Source organism: Triticum urartu, chromosome 4, assembly GCF_003073215.2.
Source record: "Triticum urartu cultivar G1812 chromosome 4, Tu2.1, whole genome shotgun sequence".
NCBI lineage: Eukaryota > Viridiplantae > Streptophyta > Magnoliopsida > Poales > Poaceae > Triticum > Triticum urartu.
In genome coordinates, this window is record NC_053025.1 from 16836707 (window position 1) to 16858404 (window position 21698).

Genomic DNA, 21698 nt, shown 5'->3' on the forward strand with positions numbered 1-21698 from the left:
GTATGTATTATTTCCAATAAGTTATTAACTCGCTCCATTGTTCCGAAGAACAAAGTCGAGAGCGACCATTACCTCGATAGCTTTCAGCAAACTCACCAACAGCGGTTGGTTCCTAGACATTGTCCCATTCGACCACCGTGCAGGGGTCACCCCGGCCGACCGGTTCTAGTCCGTGGCACGACTAGAGGGTTCGTTCATCTATAATCACTGCTTGGAAACTGAGGCCTCCTGCGACGGCCTCCTCCTCTTCTACCACCCCCGCTCCGAGACGTTCAACCGCTGCATCTGCAACCCGGCAGTACGCTCCTCTCCACCAGCTCAAGGGGGGATTCGTTCCTCTCGGGATGTACCCTCACCCCCTACCGGAGTACCGCCTGTTGATGTTCCGACGATGGCCTGAAGATTGCGCCTACAAGATGTAGCAAATTTGCACCTGCTTGAGAAAGTAATACCAACTGGGTCTATTTTCCTGCATTTAGTTTTTTTGGAGATACTAGATCAGCTCACAAGAAGACACCTTGTTCGGTCCTGCTCGAAGACTAATTATATTTCATATCAACGCCCTCCCCCTCCTCGATAGCTTCAGCAAGCTCGCCAACGGCGGCTGGTTCCGAGCTAAAGGCAGAACAAAGAAAAAGCGGTGCAGTGAGAAGTGTCGACATAGCATGTTTTATTTTTTTAATATATTTAAAGCCACACCGAGGCGGAGGAAGGAGTAAACGAGCCAAGGCACGAGGTCAAAACCTTCAGAACAGAGTCTTTCGCCAATGGTTAGGTCACTTCAAGCAGACTATCATAATTTTGAGGAGATTGAGGCTTCTTTAGATGAGCGGTTACTCTCGGGTTTTCCGCTTTTGAGAATTCCATCACGGTATTAGGATTGAACGACCTGCTCGGCCCATAATCATTCTGGAACTCCATCACTCAGTAATGAACGATCCACTTGGCTGATCAACATATTATGTCGAAAGAAGTCTTGTGACTGCCATCTTTCACTGAAATTACTGATCAGTTGACCTGGTACTCATAGGTTTCACTATCGGGTCCCAAACGATGAGCGTCATTGGTGGATAGGCCATTTCGCCAAGGAGAACATGGCCATGACGGCAGTTTCATAGATAAAGGACCTGTGTTGTTTGCTTAGGCCCTGGGCTGGGCAATCGAGTGCACAGACAAATCAGCTGATTTTACTGAAATAATAGATGATGAACATGGTCTCATAAAATTCCAGGCCAAAGTGCCCGAGCACCTCACAGAAAAAGTGGTGCAGTGAGAAGTCTGGACATAGCATACTTTATTTTTTAAATATATTTAAAAAGCGGAGGAACGGGTCCCCCTCCCGCCGGAGCAGCGGTCAAAGGGAGAGGGGACCAGCGCCCCGGCCGGTGGAGATAGGAGGAAAGAGATCGCCTCCCTAGTCGCTTGGCTGGTGGCGGCAGCTAGGGTAGGAAACAACTTCGTTATCTCACCCTCTTCCAGTGATGACCAAGTCGTCTGACTACGGGCCCTTGGCCGACGTGGCATACGTGATATGTATACCATACCTGCATTTTACTCGGTTACCAGGCTCTACCACAAAGCACATTCGATCATCTGAATTAAACCCCTACCAAAACCAAATCACCTTTCCAAGCCCAAATACAAACATCCAAACGCAGCATAATGATCTTAAACGAATGCAGCAACCAAACTCAGTCTAAACTGCTGTTTTGCAATTGAAATCCTTATTACTCCCTTCGTCAGAAAAAACTTGTCCCTCAAATTGATGTATCTAGCACCAAGTTAGTTCTAGATACATCCATTTGAGAAACAAGCTTGGGACAAGCTTTTTCAGACAGAGGGAGTAGGAGCTATCAGTTTCCTACTTGAAGAAAACACTACCATTCCAAAACTCAAACATAATACTCCCTCCATCCGAAAATACTTGTCCGGGAAATGAATAAAAATGGATGTATCTAGAACTGAAATACCTATAGATACATCCATTTATCCGACAAATATTTCCAAAAGGAGGCAGTACAAAACAGTACACGCCAATTGATAAAAAAGATCCGGTAATATGCTATAGTATGTTAATTTTTTACAAGGAAGTCATGAGCAACATGAATCAATAAGATTCACTGATTCAGTAAGTAGACCTAAGCAACAGAAAATTACAAAAAGATTCACTCAGCAATGCATTGGCTCATCAATGCAACTTTTGGAGAATTTGATCAAACTGGAACGCATTGCGAATCAGCCCACAAGCTCGTAGCCGCAGCCTTCAACTTAAATCTTGCCAGCATTGGAACATCGAAACTCCTCTCAGCTGTGCCTCGGCAATGGGAGAAAACAGCATGACCTGTAGAGCAGATGGGTTATAAACGACAAGCCAAACTATTTCTTCTAAATAAATTGCACAGTATACACCCCAGCAGAATGCAACATCCTCCTGGGGGGATCATTATCCAAAGAGAAATGTGAACCAACAGCAGAAACCATTATCCAAAGAGAAATTGTTCATCATAGACAAGTTGAATTGTTCTTCTCATTACAGATATTATAAAGATTCAAATAAGTGGTGCATAAAGGATAGTCAGTTATCCATTTATCCTCCCAAAACATTGAATCACCCTTTCCAAGGTCCCATCTATACCCAAACTGCTTGGGCAGCCCAGGTTGCATATTCCCAAAAAGGAGAACACCCTAAAACAGAGCCTAAAAGGCAAATGTTAAGATCAAACTTTCTTAACAAAGGATTAGCGTGATGGAAGGAAATAAAGCATGTTCTAGCGGGGCCGTAACTTGGATCCCTACATGTATCATGTGAAATGTGTCCCCATCCCCAAAGTACAAAGCATTACCAAACTACTCCCTCTGTAAACTAATATAAGTGTGTTTAGATCACTAAAGTAGTAATCTAAATGCTCTTATATTAGTTTAAGGAGGGAGTACTTGTTTAAGTACAAAAATTACAGAGCTACGAAATTAAGAGCCAATTCCACATAGTTGCAGATTTAAGACTTTCGGGGTATGCTACGCATGCCTGGATTCAATAAAGAAGTGCAACATAAAACTGCACTTTTTAAAAACAAATAGAATCTAGACATGTAGATCTACGAAACATGTCTTTACACGTGGAATTTCAGCAACACAAATTCTCCCTAAATAGTAGCTCGTAGTGGTAAGTGAGGTATAGTATGTACATTGAGTCTGTAACTCAAGTAATTTACTCAAAATATATGTGCCGTACAAAGTTCCATCAGAATGGAAAGCTTTAGCTAACAAAAAAACTAACACTGAGAGAAGCATAGACCTGACAATACACTTTAAACTCTAGTAATTGTGTGCTAGTCAACTTCATGTTCCCTATTCAAACTCACATAAAATAGGACATTATCTCAGGCCTATTTCGCAACTAAAAATTGGCTCTAGCAGATTGAATGACAAGAATATAAATCCATGATGTAAAATACATATGTGATTTATGTTCACATGTACAAGTGTAAAAAATGGCATCAGACCATAACATCAAGCTTCACTGGTCGGAAAATACAAGTGTGTACAAGGTACTTACTCTGCAGTTAACTATCCATTGCCTCTTCGTATCTCTGATGAGGCTGATCAATACTGTATTCAGAAGAAATTTTGATTATTTTCTATGCACTTTCTTTGCCAAATTTGAACAAATATGAAGAAAAAACTTACTACTCTGGAGTTCCACACTGTAAGAATAGGAGGACAAAGGCCGTGGCATGAGCAAAGAACATCCCAAACTCCTTCCCTACCATATGGCCCACATTCTCTGGATTATCCATTTTCTGGTCCTGTGTAGTTTGCATGTAAAGACACTGTTTAATGTATATGCCTCAAATTTTATGTATCCGTGAAACCAAGGGATCTCATCACACTACCTGGGCAGATAATGGTAGTAGAGGCAGCACTGGTGCATCATTTGGCCACTTGGTCATTCGCCACTGGGTATCACCTGGAACCGTCGGCCAGAACCACTGCCCTTGAGCAGGCTGCCACACCCAGCCCCATTCCCCCTCAGGAGTAATGATCATCCATCGCCAACGCCCTGCACCATGGGGTGGCACTTGCTGAATCTCCCCTAGCAGAGCTCCCCTTGGCCCCTGAAATGACAGAAGAGGTAAAATTTACAACGTTGCTTTGTCTCCAGCCCAAATGTGACATTTTTTTACAACAAACATAGTAATATGTATACCTTTGTTTTTTCAGGTGCATGAACTCTGTTGTTTCTTCCAAAATTGTATAATGACTCAGGTGTACCTGTATATCCTCTCCTTGGAGGTACCCCTGCCTGCCTGCTCTGCCACCACATAATTTCATAAAAGATCGGATTTTGTTCGGCTTGATCAGGCCAATTTTGACCAACTACTGCAATCTGGTCCATCAGTAAATCATTCCAAGCTTGTCGAAGGAGAATATTAAATGCGCGTACGTCATCCTGCCCAAGATGATTTTTTGCTGTTGCAAGTGCTGAAAACAGCGAATACGTATGATCCGGCAATGAGAACGAGAAGTGATGGTATATCAGACGAATGAACCTAGATTGGAACACAATTGATGGTCCAATTCCTAATGGGACATTAGTGGTAATATAATGAAGATGGTCTGTGAATAGTGCAGGCACGTTTCCAGGTTGGTTTCCTTCACAGTAGTATGGCAGCAAAGCATTGCTCAAGGCTCTAAGATCAATAAGGAGGTCATGAAAACCAAGAGTCTTGTGGAGTGCAGGTATGCCCATCATAAATAATTCACCAGCGACCAGGAAATTGCGTACAGAAAATGATCCATGCCAGCAATACCCTCGATTGAATGTATCAATGACAAACCGGTAGGCACTCTTCAGATAGTTGCGACCAATGTTGCTGCATATGACAGCAGCATCTCCAAAGTAAAGATCAAAAAATTCAGTCAATTGGGTCCGGTGGGCGCCGATTTGGGTCCGGTGGGCGCCGGTTTGGGTCCGATGGGCGCCGATCCATTGCAAGAAGAACAAGGCTTGGGCTTGATCCATTCCTTAAAAGCAGAAAACGGAATGTTATTCTTATATTATCAGACATAAGCAAAAAAACAAATAACCCGAATGTAGGCAGACAACACTTATTTTAAATAAAACAATCAGCACACATTGACAGTCAGCACATATTTGAAATCAAACAATCAACACAAATTTTCCAATCAGTATCAAAATATACTCAAAAGCCAGAATTAGAACAAAATAAAAAAGCTGTAAACTACAGCTAAAGTATACCACATATTAAAGCAGCAATTCAAGATTTGATAGTCCATGGGGAAAAACACAGCTTAACAGCAATTACCAGGATAGGGTTGTTGATAATGCCGTGGTATAACACCTACATCTAGTACTATTTGTGGACAAGAATAAAATGAACTAGGACAATACTGTTACTAAGTATATGAAATTAACCAAGTTATTTTCATCATGTCAACATGTACAGAAACTTGCGTAATCATAGAAAAAAACAACTTAAGCACATAGGCACATACAAGTGCTCACCCAACAGATAACGTTTTCTGAGCGAAAGGACTACCAAATGCACACCTGATTTTTTCATAAATACTCCCTCCGTCCGGAAATACTTGTCCTAGGAATGGATGTATCTAGATGTATTTTAGTTCTGGATACACCCATTTGCATCCATTTCTATGACAAGTATTTCCGGACGGAGGGAGTACCATTTACTTTCGATTAACTTACTTTAATTTGTGAAGCCATAGCTCTGGAACTATGCATAGAATGGCCTCATAACAGATTACTTAATCATATCATAGTTTGCACTTAACAGAAGTAAAGCACACATACAATCATCCATTCTGTCAGCAACTCAACATACAAATACATAGAGAGGCTCATATAACAAATTAGAAGGACTAAAAGATACTAAATCAATCTAAGGAATTGCTTGTAGGCATTTGCCCATCACGTTACAAATTATACATCAGAGGACAGCGATTGATATAATGAGGAATGAGGATAAAATAGCATACCCCGACGCCGTGGACTGAGTCGGATGAGATGAAATGCTGGAGAGCCAAGGAGGGTGGTTCAGGTCGGATATGTGGGAACGGCTGAGAGCTCCGCCGCCGCCCCCCTTGCACTCGCTTCGCTGCCACCGTCTGTTCGCGCCGCCGTGGACGCGAGGTGTCGAGAGGTATGAGATCGACCAGATGCGCGGCAAGATGGGAGATCCGAGCGTCGCCCGATGGGCGCCCTTGCATTCGCTTAGCTGCCGCCGCCTTGTTCGCGCCGCCGTGGACGCGAGGTGCCGAGAGGTGGGAGGTCGACCGGATGCGCGGCGAGCCGGGAGATCCGACCGTCGCTCGATGGGCGCCCTTGCCTTCGCTTCGCTGCTGACGCCTTGTTCGCGCCGCCGTGGACGCACGCGAGGTGTAGAGAGGTGGGAGATCGACCGGATGCGCGGCAAGCTGGGAGATTCGACCGTCGCCCGCCGCAGCTGGGTTAGGGTTTGGGGCTTTGGGCGACGGGGCTGGATTAGGGTTTGCCGCGTGTAGAGGAGAGGGTGAGGGGCTGGATAGTGCGTGCGCGCCCGCGCGGCGGCTACGGGGTGCGGGACTGGAGTGACTGGGGGCCGGCTGGGGGGGTTATATACGGGATAATAGGGTTTGCTGGGCTAGTGGGCTCTAAGTTTCTATACCGCTCGGAATAAATTTCGATCCCCTGGGCTAAATTTGAGACCAGAGGCCCGCAGTAGGCTGTGAATGAAGAATTAAGCCTTTCAAAAGAACCTTAAAAACGAAAGAAATGCACTTTGTTCCTTTTGTAGACCTGATTAAATTTCAAAAATGCTTAAAAATTAATACATATATTTAAAACATAATTTAATTATGATTTTAAAACCCATAATTTTGAAATATGTTAATGAAATGTACAAAAATTGTTACTCTAGTACACTCCCTCCATCCTGTAATTCTTGTCGCGAGGGCAATTTTGCAAAAAACACATCTGGTTTCTCCCGACCAAACCCGCGCTCCTCGTCGTCCTCCTCTGATAGAAGCAGCAGCTGCCCTTCTCCCCGCCGCCGCAGCTCCCCTGCTCCCCCGCTCTCCTGCCGCGGTTGCCTCCTGCTCCGCCGCTGCAGCTACCGCTCGCCTGCCTGCCCAATCACCCTCCTTCCTCAAAAGAATCTTGGATTTCCCCAGCTACCGCCGCGCTCTACTCCGGCTGCGTCGGAACCGCCGTCGGAGATCCCGGAGGCGCTGGATCCGGACCACCAACAACAACATAGAGGCCGACGAGCCCAACGACGACAGGAGATGCAGCAAGCTAAATGCTGACGAGCCCGACGACAACGGCAAGCTAAAGGTCGTGGATTTGCGAGTGTGGAAGACGGCGACGACAACTCCACGAGGAATACGATGGCGGCTGGGTCTTCTTCGTTGTTTCTCTGGTGGAAGACCCGCGCCTGCAACACCACGACTGGGCTGTCCAGGGGGTTGCGCCTGCTCACTTGGCAGCAGCAGCGGCGGCTACAAGTTTTCTGCACTGCTGCAGATCAACCCCAAGTCCTACAGCCTGGGTCAACCTCCCTTCTCTACTCCATATTTACTAAATTTACTGAATATTTGCACTAGTTCTGCTAGTTTAGATTTTGGAGTATTTTGCACAATTAACTAAACAATTTTGCACAGTTAACTGAACAATTTTGCAAGCATTCGATCTCTGAACAATTTGTTTTTAGTAAGATTTTTACTGTCTCTAAATTCAGTCATGAACTATGAACTCTGAAATTAGTACTGTCTCAACAGCATTTTAAATATACACTAATTCTAAAATGCTAAAATGCCACTAATTCTAAAATGCTAGATTTAGTAACTAATCTTTGTGTCAGAACAGAACATTGTATTACGCGTGGAGTAATTATGTGATGTGTACTAGTGCATCCTTAATGTTTTGAGGATTTTGTTCAGTCCATAAGCAAGTCCACCTGTTTATTCTGATAGGCACGGTTCAGAGCTCACCAAGAAAGAAACAAGTACAAGAAGTTACTTCAAAGTGTTGGCATCCTTGAGAATATTATGCTGAGGTGGTCCCGAAAAGGCGTTGGTCTGCGAGGAATCAATGGCAGGACGATGCCAATCGACCAAGACGAGGAAGAAGACATCGTCAAGGTTTTCCGCAAGGAAAGAGTGGAAATAGCTGTCAGTGAGGCTGTTTTGAGGGTATCGGCTATCATTGGTTGCCCCTGTCGCAAGGCTGGACTGCCGCAGGATGCTCGAAATGCACCAACAAGCAAAGGTGAGGCCATGATTTGTGGTGTCTACTTGTGATAGCCTGGCTTATTAGGGATGATAGACTACTCATATCAATAAGGAATTCCTTCTTTTCCGGGAGCCCATTCGGACATAACTCCAAAGTTAAGCGTGCTCAGCTTGGAGTAGTTTCAGGATGGGTGACTGACCGGGAAGTTGCTCCCGAGTGCGCACGAATGAGGAAAGAAGTCTGTAGAAAAGACTAGTATTAATCTATGGGGCCAGTCTAAATCCCGCCAGGAGTAAGGACACCGGCGGGTGTGTCCGGGGCGTTACAAGTTGGTATCAGAGCCGACCCTCGCGGTTACACGGATGTTTGCGGACAGGTGCGCGGTCATGTTGTTCATGACGTTTTTGACCCGTCGTGGCACACGGCATGGTACATGTACCGGACTGGATGCACAGACGTATGTGCCAAGAGGGAACGTTCCTGTGGCTCGACGAGGACGTTGGTTCCTCTGAGTGGGGGTGTATGTGATAGCCTGGCTTATTAGGGATGATAGACTACTCATATCAATAAGGAATTCCTCCTTTTTTTGGGAGCCCATTCGGACAGAACTCCAAAGTTAAGCGTGCTCAGCTTGGAGTAGTTTCAGGATGGGTGACCGACCGGGAAGTTGCTCCCGGGTGCGCACGAGTGAGGACAAAGTGCGTAGAAAAGACTAGTATTGATCTGTGGGGCCAGTCTAAATCCCGCCAGGAGTAACGACCACCGACGGGTGTGTCCGGGGCGTTACACTACTGAAGGTGTTTCAGTCAAAAACTTGCTTAAGCAAGAGCAGATTTACGAGCAAAAAACTCACTCCATATGTCTACTGTCTAGCACTTTGTGCATGAAATCTGTAACTTATTTATTCTCTTGAACTTACTAAAATGGTTTTCCCATCACGGATTGCCATGGAAAGTAGATGATCTGGCACCAGCTGTGTTGATGATAAAGCACTGGGCAACCACTATCCTGTGTCCTCCTCCCCTGTTAAATGATGATCTGGAAAGCAGCTGGCTTCCTGAAGGGCAGTAAAAGCCTTGGTGAGTAGTGAATCCTGCAAAATCAGAAGGATTTACCAACAAATTTCAGTACCATCACCAATCCATGACAAAATTGAAGTTTCACTTCACTATACATAACCTTCATGCATTTTAGAAATACTCCATGGCAAAGATTAGTAACACCGTTAGTTACTCAATCTATATCTATAGTACTCCATGGCAAAGATTAGTGCATTTCTAAAATGGGAAAGATTATGGCACAAAGATTAGTTACATCACGTCAAGCATGCCATGCCATCTTTGATTCTGTTTTTGATGGAGTACTAGGTAACCTTGTGAAGTGAATAATCAGCATGGGCAATAAATATCCACTACTACTCCCACATTATGTCTTTGATTCTGTTTTTGATGGAATACATTTGCATGGCGCTGAATCATGAAAATACTAGTAGGAGTAATACTGCCAACCACTTGGCCCCAAGGAGATATCATCATTAGTAGGAGTAATTAGGATCTTAGCTGAGAAGATCTGCTCTAGCACTAAGCAGAAGTTATTTTGGGGTACTATGGCTTTTTGACAGTCAGTAAAACAGGGCACTTGCTTCGCAAGAGAAATGGCTTAATTAAAGTTAATCTCTCCCAAGAGAGACAAGAGAGTATGTTCTTTTCTGATGTCCTGATGCAAGCAAGCACCCTACACATGTCCATATTAAACAAAAAGTGCAGTCACCCTCTGCACAACAGGTGACTGGTAGGACTAATACTAGTACGGGTAGACGAGCAACAAATAAATTCAAATAAGTTGAAATAATTCAAATAAATCCAGATAATTGAAATAAATTCAAATAAATCCAATAGATTCAAATAATTACAATAATCCAATACACATGACATTCACAAGACATACACTTCACTTCCCTTCTCTTCATGTTTCTTTCTTTTCCCTTCTATTGCTACTTCTTCCATTCCCTTTACTTTTCCTTCTTTTCCCTTCTACAACTACTTCTTTACTTCCCTTTTCTTTTCCTATTGCAATTTCAATTTCTTCTATAATGGCCCTGGTATCAACAACTACCTGACTGTCGCAATATACACTGATTATTTCCCTGCCAGCATTCTGAATACGATCCTTGTGCAAGTGTGGTAACTTATATTGATTTCTGTGGGGACCCCGACTCATAAGTCGTGATCACCGAATGCATGTGTACAGTGATCCCAGAGATCAATGCTCACTGAACACACAGAAGCTGAATAACAAGAGTCTTACATCCATACATACCGTATTACACAAGTAGGACCATTATGGTCAAGTCTTGAGTATAGCATCGCAGCGGAAATCTTCGTTGACAACTTGGACCCATGCCATCTGCCTTAACCCTACAGGCATTCTAATTGGGAAGCGTCCTAGCTCGCATGTTCGTCACCGAAGTGGTTCGCCGGAGCCGGGTGGAGGCCGACGGCGACCATGGCAGCCATGGAGGGGGCAGGAGGGCGCGAGGGGTAGAGGTGTCTTGTCTGGGAGATTGCTGGGGAAGAGGGAGAGCGGGAAGAAGCCGTAGGAGAGCTCGGGAGGGCCTCTAAATAGAGGGGCCGTGGTGCACCGTGGACGCGGCCTACGGCGCACTCGGGCGAGCTCCATGGAGGAGAGAGGGGAGAGGTTTAGGAGGGGGCTGGCAGCTTGCCATGTCCCAGACGCCGAGGCGGCCTCGTGAGACACGCTGGGGAGGCCTGAGGTGGCCGGAGGCGGTTGGCAGGGGGCGGCTACAGTGCGGGAGCGCACTGTAGCGCGCTCCAGAGCGTGCAAATGGCCGGCATGCCATTTTTTTGGCAAAGTGGGCACGACAGAGTGTGTCTGGTAGCTCTAGGGAGGAGTAAAGAATGTGGGGAAAGCCTTGGATGCCTTGGGTGGCCACTGGAGTGAGGAGGGAGGTGAGGAAGAGGGGTGCAAGGGCTGTTCAGAGAGGTAAAAGAGGTGGTTTCACCCCTCAATTATTGACCTGAGCTGCAGCCATTGCTACTGGAGGTAGAAGAGGTCTAGGAGGAGCTGTGGTAAAAAGTGGAGCTCAAGGAGAATAGTTTTAGTGGTCAAAATGGTGATTTTTGATAAGTGGCAGAAGGTGTTTGATAAAGGTTTTGGCAAGCAAATGATTTCCAATTGCCATGAGACTCCACAGGGTGAAATGACACATAAAATTAGGGCCGTCCACCAATTTGGAGCTTATTTGGGCAAAGTTGCCAATGCAACTTTTGTAAACCCTAGGAATGAGCAAAAATAGACTTGTTGTAGATCTAGTTGAGCATAACACTTCTCCTTGATGCACTACTTGGTGTAGTGGCCTCATTTGGGCATATGAACATGCTCACAAAAGTTGAGGTCAAGGAGAGAAAGTTGGTAGTACAAACTTGTTCAAACTTGATTCTGGTCAGAGAGGGTTTTGGGGCATTTTGGTGAACCAAAATGACCTTGATTGACATGAGGCTTTGCAGGGTGATCACAATATGCATTTTTGACTTGCTGGATTTTTCTTGGATTTTTATGAAAATATTTCCTGTAGAAATATTTCAAATCCTTGAAATGGGCAGAAATGGTTTTGAGGGGATTCCATGGGGTTATACTATTCTCCATGACATGAGGCTTGGCAAGCTCATCAAACATGTCATATGAGACATGATAGAATTTTCTTGGAATTTTTGGGGAATATTTCCTTTGTAAATATTTCAAAAGCTTGAAATATCCAGAAAGGGTTTTTGAGGGATTTTACCAATATTTTGAACATGACCATGTGTTGAAACTCTTATATATGGGAAATATATGCCCCCTGAGTTTCCCTGATTTTGTCAAATATTTTTGAAACAATAAAATAATTTTTCCCTATTAAAGACCATTTATGGCCTTAAGAAAAAGCTTTTAAATAAAATAGGAAAATAACTTTTAAAATTATATTTTTGTGGTTTCTGGGAATCCTATATCTAATAGGTTTCAAATATAACTTTTGAAATATTTTTCACACCTCAAATCAAGTACTTGCAGTGCAAATCTCAATTCAAGGGTTTTTGGAAAACTAATTTTAGAAAATACTTTTTGGCCAAATTATTTTTGTAAGAAATTATTTTTATGTCCTATACACATGGCATGATCATTGTTTCAAGAGTTTGGAGAAAGGAGATGAAGTATAGGAGTTGGAGGATTTATTTGATTTTTAGAGCACTTGCAAACAACATACAAAATCCAATCAAGGTAAGGTCCAAAACACTCAAAAGTTTTTGTCAAACCACATTTTATCATGATTTATTAGCTTAAGTGTTGTGGCATGAAAATCAGGGTGTGACAATTTCCTCCTTTGTCTTTCATAACTTCAAACATAACTGCTTCTAATGTGATAAAGCTTCTGTACAACTTGTGTGTATCATAGTTCTCGAATTCCTCTTCCACACACTGTACCAGTTCCTGGATGTTTGTAGGTGACTTGCAGTCGGTTAGATACTGGAGGGAGTTATGAAAGCAGAGGTCCAAACAATTAAACTCAGGGCTATTTGGAGGTTGTTGTAGCAATCGAATGTCTAGATTAGTTTGTTGCACGACTTCCTAAAAATCTGTAAGTGCATCAAGTGCAACCCCTAGTTGGTTTTGGAGTATTGACAACAAACTTGGTTGAGGGACTAATGTGTTTGTGAGAACTGCAGGATAACACAGGTAGTAGTCCCTTATTGATTCGGTTTACCTACCAAAGATGACCCCTAAAAATGTATGAAGACATTGAAGACAATGGTGGTTTGTGAAGATATTCACAGTGAAGATTATGACATGAGATGACATTCACGTGAAGACTATGGAATGCGACGACATAGTTGTTCCGTAGTTTCCTTTTCTTCTTTGTTGAGTCACAGGAACCACCGTACTGCTAAGTGGGTTCCAAGTGAACAAAGTCAGAGTGACTGATGTGATGCTCAACCAAATCCTATGTCTTTGAGCGAAGACAATGAGAGCAAATCTTATCCAGAGCTGGATGAGTCAGCTTTACTTGTAGCCGAAGTCAAGCTGCCGCGTGTGTTTGAAATCCGACCGTTGGACACGTGTCGGTTCCTTAGCGACCCAGGGTCAGTTCGGACAAATCAGGTCGGGTTGCCTCTTGGCTATAAATAACCCACCCCCTACTGTTGGGGAACGTAGTAATTTCAAAAAAAATTCCTACGCACACGCAAGATCATGGTGATGCATAGCAACGAGAGGGGAGAGTGTTGTCCACGTACCCTCGTAGATCGAAAGTGGAAGCGTTAGCACAACGCGGTTGATGTAGTCGTACGTCTTCACGATCCGACCGATCAAGTACCGAACGCACGGCACCTCCGAGTTCAGCACACGTTCAGCCCGATGACGTCCCTCGAACTCCGATCCAGCCGAGTGTTGAGGAAGAGTTTCGTCAGCACGACGACATGGTGATGATGATGTTCTGCCGACGCAGGGCTTCGCCTAAGCACCGCTACAGTATTATCGAGGTGACTATGGTGGAGGGGGGCACCGCACACGGCTAAAAGATCAAACGATCAATTATTGTGTCTAGGGTGCCCCCTGCCCCCTTATATAAAGGAGCAAGGGGGAGGTGCGGCCGGCCAAGGGGGGTGCGCCGGGAGTAGGATTCCCCCATTTCCTAGTTGGATTAGGACTTGGGGGGGAGAGGTGGAGGAGAAGAAGGAAGGGGGGCGCCGCCCCCCTCTCCTTGTCCTATTCAGACAAGGGGGGAGGGGCGCGTGGCCCTTGCCCTGGCCGCCTCTCCTCTTCTCCACTAAGGCCCACTATGGCCCATTAACCCCCCGGGGGGTTCTGGTAACCTCCCGGTACTCCGGTAAATCCCGATTTCACCCGGAACACTTCCGATATCCAAACATAGGCTTCCAATATATCAATCTTCATGTCTTGACCATTTTGAGACTCCTCGTCATGTCTGTGATCACATCCGGGACTCCGAACAACCTTCGGTAAATCAAAACATATAAACTCATAATATAACTATCATCGAAACGTTAAGCGTGCGGACCCTACGGGTTCGAGAACTATGTAGACATGACCGAGACACGTCTCCAGTGAATAACCAATAGCGGAACCTGGATACTCATATTGGCTCCCACATATTCTATGAAGATCTTTATCGGTCAGACCGCATAACAACATACGTTGTTCCCTTTGTCATTGGTATGTTACTTGCTCGAGATTCGATCGTCGGTATCTCAATACCTAGTTCAATCTCATTACTGGCAAGTCTCTTTACTCGTTCCGTAATACATCATCCCGCAACTAACTCATTAGTTGCAATGCTTGCAAGGCTTAAGTGATGTGTATTACCGAGTGGGCCCAGAGATACCTCTCCGACAATCAGAGTGACAAATCCTAATCTCGAAATACGCCAACCCAACAAGTACCTTCGGAGACACCTGTAGAGCACCTTTATAATCACCCAGTTATGTTGTGACGTTTGGTAGCACACAAAGTGTTCCTCCGGTAAACGGGAGTTGCATAATCTCATAGTCATAGGAACATGTATAAGTCATGAAGAAAGCAATAGCAACATACTAAACGATCGGGTGCTAAGCTAACGGAATGGGTCATGTCAATCACATCATTCTCCTAATGATGTGATCCCGTTAACCAAATGACAACTCATGTCTATGGCTAGAAAACATAACCATCTTTAATCAACGAGCTAGTCAAGTAGAGGCATACTAGTGACACTCTGTTTGTCTATGTATTCACACATGTATTATGTTTCCGGTTAATACAATTCTAGCATGAATAATAAACATTTATCATGATACAAGGAAATAAATAATAACTTTATTATTGCCTCTAGGGCATATTTCCTTCAGTCTCCCACTTGCACTAGAGTCAATAATCTAGATTACATAGTAATGATCCTAACACCCATGGAGTCTTGGTGCTGATCATGTTTTGCTTGTGGAAGAGGCTTAGTCAATGGGTCTGCAACATTCAGATCCGTATGTATCTTACAAATTTCTATGTCTCCCACCTGGACTAGATCCCGGATGGAATTGAAGCGTCTCTTGATGTGCTTGGCTCTCTTGTGAAATCTGGATTCCTTCGCCAAGGCAATTGCACCAGTATTGTCACAAAAGATTTTCATTGGACTCGATGCACTAGGTATGACACCTAGATCGGATATGAACTCCTTCATCCAGACTCCTTCATTTGCTGCTTCCGAAGCAGCTATGTACTCCGCTTCACACATAGATCCCGCCACGATGCTTTGTTTAGAACTGCACCAACTGACAGCTCCACCGTTCAATGTAAACACGTATCCGGTTTGTGATTTAGAATCGTCCGGATCAGTGTCAAAGTTTGCATCAATGTAACCATTTACGATGAGCTCTTTGTCACCTCCATAAACGAGAAACATATCCTTAGTCCTTTTCAGGTATTTCAGGATGTTCTTGACCGCTGTCCAGTGATCCACTCCTGGATTACTTTGGTACCTCCCTGCTAGACATATAGCAAGGCACACATCAGGTCTGGTACACAGCATTGCATACATGATAGAGCCTATGGCTGAAGCATAGGGAACATCTTTCATTTTCTCTCTATCTTCTGCAGTGGTCGGGCATTGAGTCTTACTCAACTTCACACCTTGTAACATAGGCAAGAACCCTTTCTTTGCTTGATCCATTTTGAACTTATTCAAAACTTTGTCAAGGTATGTGCTTTGTGAAAGTCCAATTAAGCGTCTTGATCTATCTCTATAGATCTTAATGCCCAATATATAAGCAGCTTCACCGAGGTCTTTCATTGAAAAACTCTTATTCAAGTATCCCTTTATGCTATCCATAAATTCTATATCATTTCCAATCAGCAATATGTCAACCACATATAATATCAGAAATGCTACAGAGCTCCCACTCACTTTCTTGTAAATATAGGCTTCTCCAAAAGACTGTACAAAACCAAATGCTTTGATCACACTATCAAAGCGTTTATTCCAACTCCGAGAGGCTTGCACCAGTCCATAAATGGATTGCTGGAGCTTGCACACTTTGTTAGCCTCCTTTGGATCGACAAAACCTTCTGGTTGCATCATATACAACTCTTCTTCCAGAAATCCATTCAGGAATGCAGTTTTGACATCCATCTGCCAAATTTCATAATCATAAAATGCGGCAATTGCTAACATGATTCGGACAGACTTAAGCATCGCTACGGGTGAGAAGGTCTCATCGTAGTCAATCCCTTGAACTTGTCGAAAACCTTTCGCAACAAGTCGAGCTTTGTAGACAGTAACATTACCGTCAGCGTCAGTCTTCTTCTTGAAGATCCATTTATTCTCAATTGCTTGCCGATCATCGGGCAAGTCAACCAAAGTCCACACTTTGTTCTCATACATGGATCCCATCTCAGATTTCATGGCCTCAAGCCATTTTGCGGAATCTGGGCTCACCATCGCTTCTTCATAGTTCGTAGGTTCATCATGGTCGAGTAACATGACTTCTAGAACAGGATTACCGTACTACTCTGGTGCGGATCTTACTCTGGTTGATCTATGAGGTTCAGTAACAACTTGATCTGAAGTTCCATGATCATCATCATTAACTTCCCAACTAATTGGTGTAGGCGTCACATGAATAGATTTCTGTGATGAGCTACTTTCCAATAAGGGAGCAGGTACAGTTACCTCATCAAGTTCTACTTTCCTCCCACTCACTTCTTTCGAGAGAAACTCCTTCTCTAGAAAGGATCCATTCTTAACAACGAATGTCTTGCCTTCGGATCTGTGATAGAAGGTGTACCCAACAGTCTCCTTTGGGTATCCTATGAAGACACATTTTTCTGATTTGGGTTCGAGCTTATCAGGTTGAAGCTTTTTCACATAAGCATCGCAGCCCCAAACTTTAAGAAACGACAACTTTGGTTTCTTGCCAAACCACAGTTCATAAGGCGTCGTCTCAACGGATTTTGATGGTGCCCTATTTAACATGAATGCAGCCGTCTCTAAAGCATAACCCCAAAACGATAGCAGTAAATCAGTAAGAGACATCATAGATCGCACCATATCTAGTAAAGTACGACTACGACGTTCGGACACACCATTACGCTGTGGTGTTCCGGGTGGCGTGAGTTGCGAAACTATTCCGCATTGTTTCAAATGTAGACCAAACTCGTAACTCAAATATTCTCCTCCACGATCAGATCGTAGAAACTTTATTTTCTTGTTACAATGATTTTCAACTTCACTCTGAAATTCTTTGAACTTTTCAAACGTTTCAGACTTATGTTTCATTAAGTAGATATACCCATATCTGCTTAAATCATCTGTGAAGGTGAGAAAATAACGATACCCGCCACGAGCCTCAACATTCATCGGACCACATACATCTGTATGTATGATTTCCAACAAATCTGTTGCTCTCTCCATAGTACCGGAGAACGGCGTTTTAGTCATCTTGCCCATAAGGCACGGTTCGCAAGTACCAAGTGATTCATAATCAAGTGGTTCCAAAAGTCCATCGGTATGGGGTTTCTTCATGCGCTTTACACCGATATGACCTAAACGGCAGTGCCACAAATAAGTTGCACTATCATTATCAACTCTGCATCTTTTGGTTTCAACATTACGAATATGTGTATCACTACTATCGAGATTCATCAAAAATAGACCACTCTTCAAGGGTGCATGACTATAAAAGATATTACTCATATAAATAGAACAACCATTGTTCTCTGATTTAAATGAATAACCGTCTCGCATCAAACAAGATCCAGATATAATGTTCATGCTCAATGCTGGCACCAAATAACAATTATTTAGGTCTAAAACTAATCCCAAAGGTAGATGTAGAGGTAGCGTGCCGACCGCGATCACATCGACTTTGGAACCATTTCCCACGCGCATCGTCACCTCGTCCTTGGCCAGTGTTTGCTTAATCCGTAGTCCCTGTTTCGAGTTGCAAATATTAGCAACAGAACCAGTATCAAATACCCAGGTGCTACTGCGAGCTCTAGTAAGGTACACATCAATAACATGTATATCACATATACCTTTGTTCACCTTGCCATCCTTCTTATCCGCCAAATACTTGGGGCAGTTCCGCTTCCAGTGACCAGTCTGCTTGCAGTAGAAGCACTCAGTTTCAGGCTTAGGTCCAGACTTGGGTTTCTTCTCCCGAGAAGCAACTTGCTTGATGTTCTTCTTGAAGTTCCCCTTCTTCTTCCCTTTGCCCTTTTTCTTGAAACTAGTGGTCTTATTGACCATCAACACTTGATGCTTCTTTTTGATTTCTACCTCCGCAGCCTTTAGCATTGCGAAGAGCTCGGGAATCGTATTATCCATCCCTTGCATGTTATAGTTCATCACGAAGCTCTTGTAGCTTGGTGGAAGTGACTGGAGAATTCTGTCAATGACGCTATCATTCGGAAGATTAACTCCCAGTTGAATCATGTGATTATTATACCCAGACATCTTGAGTATATGCTCACTGACAGAACTATTCTCCTCCATCTTGCAGCTGTAGAACTTATTGGAGACTTCATATCTCTCAATCCGGGCATTCTTTTGACATATTAACTTCAACTCTTGAAACATCTCATATGCTCCATGACGTTCAAAACGTCATTGAAGTCCCGGTTCTAAGCCGTAAAGCATGGCACACTGAACTATCGAGTAGTCATCAACACGTGACTGCCAGGCGTTCACAATGTCTGCAGTTGCCGGCGCAGGTGGTACACCTAGCGGTGCTTCCAGGACGTAATTCTTCTGTGCAGCAATGAGGATAATCCTCAAGTTACGGACCCAGTCCGTGTAATTGCTACCATCATCTTTCAACTTTGCTTTCTCAAGGAACGCATTAAAATTCAACAGAACAACAACACGGGCCATCTATCTACAATCAACATAGACAAGCAAGATACTATCAGGTACTAAGTTCATGATAAATTTAAGTTCAATTAATCATATTACTTAAGAACTCCCACTTAGATAGACATCCCTCTAATCTTCTAAGTGATCACGTGATCCAAATCAACTAAACCATAACCGATCATCACGTGAAATGGAGTAGTTTTCAATGGTGAACATCACTATGTTAATCATATCTACTATATGATTCACGCTCGACCTTTCGGTCTCAGTGTTCCGAGGCGATATCTGCATATGCTAGGCTCGTCAAGTTTAACCCAAGTATTATGCGTGTGCAAAACTGGCTTGCACCCATTGTAGATGGACGTAGAGCTTATCACACCTGATCATCACGTGGTGTCTGGGCACGACGAACTTTGGCAATGGTGCATACTCAGGGAGAACACTTTTATCTTGAAATTTAGTGAGAGATCATCTTATAATGCTACCGTTAATCAAAGCAAGATAAGATGCATAAAAGATAAACATCACATGCAATCAATATAAGTGATATGATATGGCCATCATCATATTGTGCTTGTGATCTCCATCTCCGAAGCACCTCCATGATCACCATCGTCACCGGCGCGACACCTTGATCTCCATCGTAGCATCGTTGTCTTCTCGCCAATCTTATGCTTCTACGACTATCGCTACCGCTTAGTGATAAAGTAAAGCATTACAGGGTGATTGCATTGCATACAATAAAGCGACAACCATATGGCTCCTGCCAGTTGCCGATAACTCGGTTACAAAACATGATTATCTCATACAATAAAATTTAGCATCATGTCTTGACCATATCACATCACAACATGCCCCGCAAAAACAAGTTAGACGTCCTCTACTTTGTTGTTGCAAGTTTTACGTGGCTGCTACGGGCTTAGCAAGAACCGTTCTTACCTACGCATCAAAACCACAACGATAGTTTGTCAAGTTGGTGATGTTTTAACCTTCACAGGGACCGGGCGTAGCCACACTCGGTTCAACTAAAGTTGGATAAACTGACACCCACCAGCCACCTATGTGCAAAGCACGTTGGTAGAACCAGTCTTGCGTAAGCGTACGCGTAATGTCGGTCCGGGCCGCTTCATCCAAAAATACCGCCGAACCAAAGTATGACATGCTGGTAAGCAGTATGACTTATATCGCCCACAACTCACTTGTGTTCTACTCATGCATATGACATCTACGCATAAAACCTGGCTCGAATGCCACTGTTGGGGAACGTAGTAATTTCAAAAAAAATCCTACGCACACGCAAGATCATGGTGATGCATAGCAACAAGAGGGGAGAGCGTTGTCCACGTACCCTCGTAGACCGAAAGCGGAAGCGTTAGCACAACGCGGTTGATGTAGTCGTACGTCTTCACGATCTGACCAATCAAGTACCGAACGCACGGCACCTTCGAGTTCAGCACACGTTCAGCCCGATAACGTCCCTCGAACTCCGATCCAGCCGAGTGTTGAGGGAGAGTTTCGTTAGCACGACGGTGTGGTGACGATGATGACGTTCTACCGACGCAGGGCTTCGCCTAAGCACCGCTACAGTTTTATCGAGGTGGACTATGGTGGAGGGGGGGCACCGCACATGGCTAAAATATCAAACGATCAATTGTTGTGTCTAGGGTGCCCCCTGCCCCCGTATATAAAGGAACAAGGGGGGAGGTGCGGCCGGCCAAGGGGGGCGCGCCAGGAGGAGTCCTACTCCCACCGGGAGTAGGACTCCCCCCTTTCCTAGTTGGATTAGGACTTGGGGGGGGGGGAAGAGGTGGAGGAGAAGAAGGAAGGGGGGGTGCCGCCCCCCTCTCCTTGTCCTATTCGGACTAGGGGGGAGGGGCGTGCGGCCCTTGCCCTGGCTGCCTCTCCTCTTCTCCACTAAGGCCCACTATGGCCCATTAACCCCCCGGGGGGTTCCGGTAACCTCCCGGTACTCCGGTAAAATCCTGATTTCACCCGGAACACTTCCGATATCCAAACATAGGCTTCCAATATATCAATCTTCATGTCTCGACCATTTCGAGACTCCTCGTCATGTCCGTGATCACATCCGGGATCTCCGAACAACCTTCGGTACATCAAAACATATAAACTCATAATATAACTATCATCGAAACGTTAAGCGTGCGGACCCTACGGGTTCGAGAACTATGTAGACATGACTGAGACACGTCTCCGGTCAATAACCAATAGCGGAACCTGGATGCTCATATTGGCTCCCACATATTCTACGAAGATCTTTATCGGTCAGACCGCATAACAACATACGTTGTTCCCTTTGTCATCGGTATGTTACTTGCCCGAGATTCGATCGTCGGTATCTCAATACCTAGTTCAATCTCGTTACCGGCAAGTCTCTTTACTCGTTCCGTAATACATCATCCCGCAACTAACTCATTAGTTGCAATGCTTGCAAGGCTTATAGTGATGTGCATTACCGAGAGGGCCCAGAGATACCTCTCCGACAATCGGAGTGACACATCCTAATCTCGAAATACGCCAACCCAACAA

At 44.3% G+C, this 21698-nt stretch overlaps 1 long non-coding RNA gene across 1 annotated transcript; it reads right to left on the bottom strand.

Annotated features, from left to right (window-relative positions):
* Nucleotides 1-2067: 2067 nt before the first annotated feature.
* Nucleotides 2068-3926, bottom strand: LOC125553428. The gene is made up of 4 exons (XR_007304057.1): nt 3894-3926; nt 3688-3806; nt 3557-3609; nt 2068-2341 (listed from the first exon to the last, which is right to left on the bottom strand). It is a non-coding gene; the product is annotated as an uncharacterized LOC125553428 (long non-coding RNA).
* Between the last annotated feature and the right edge of the window lie 17772 nt (nt 3927-21698).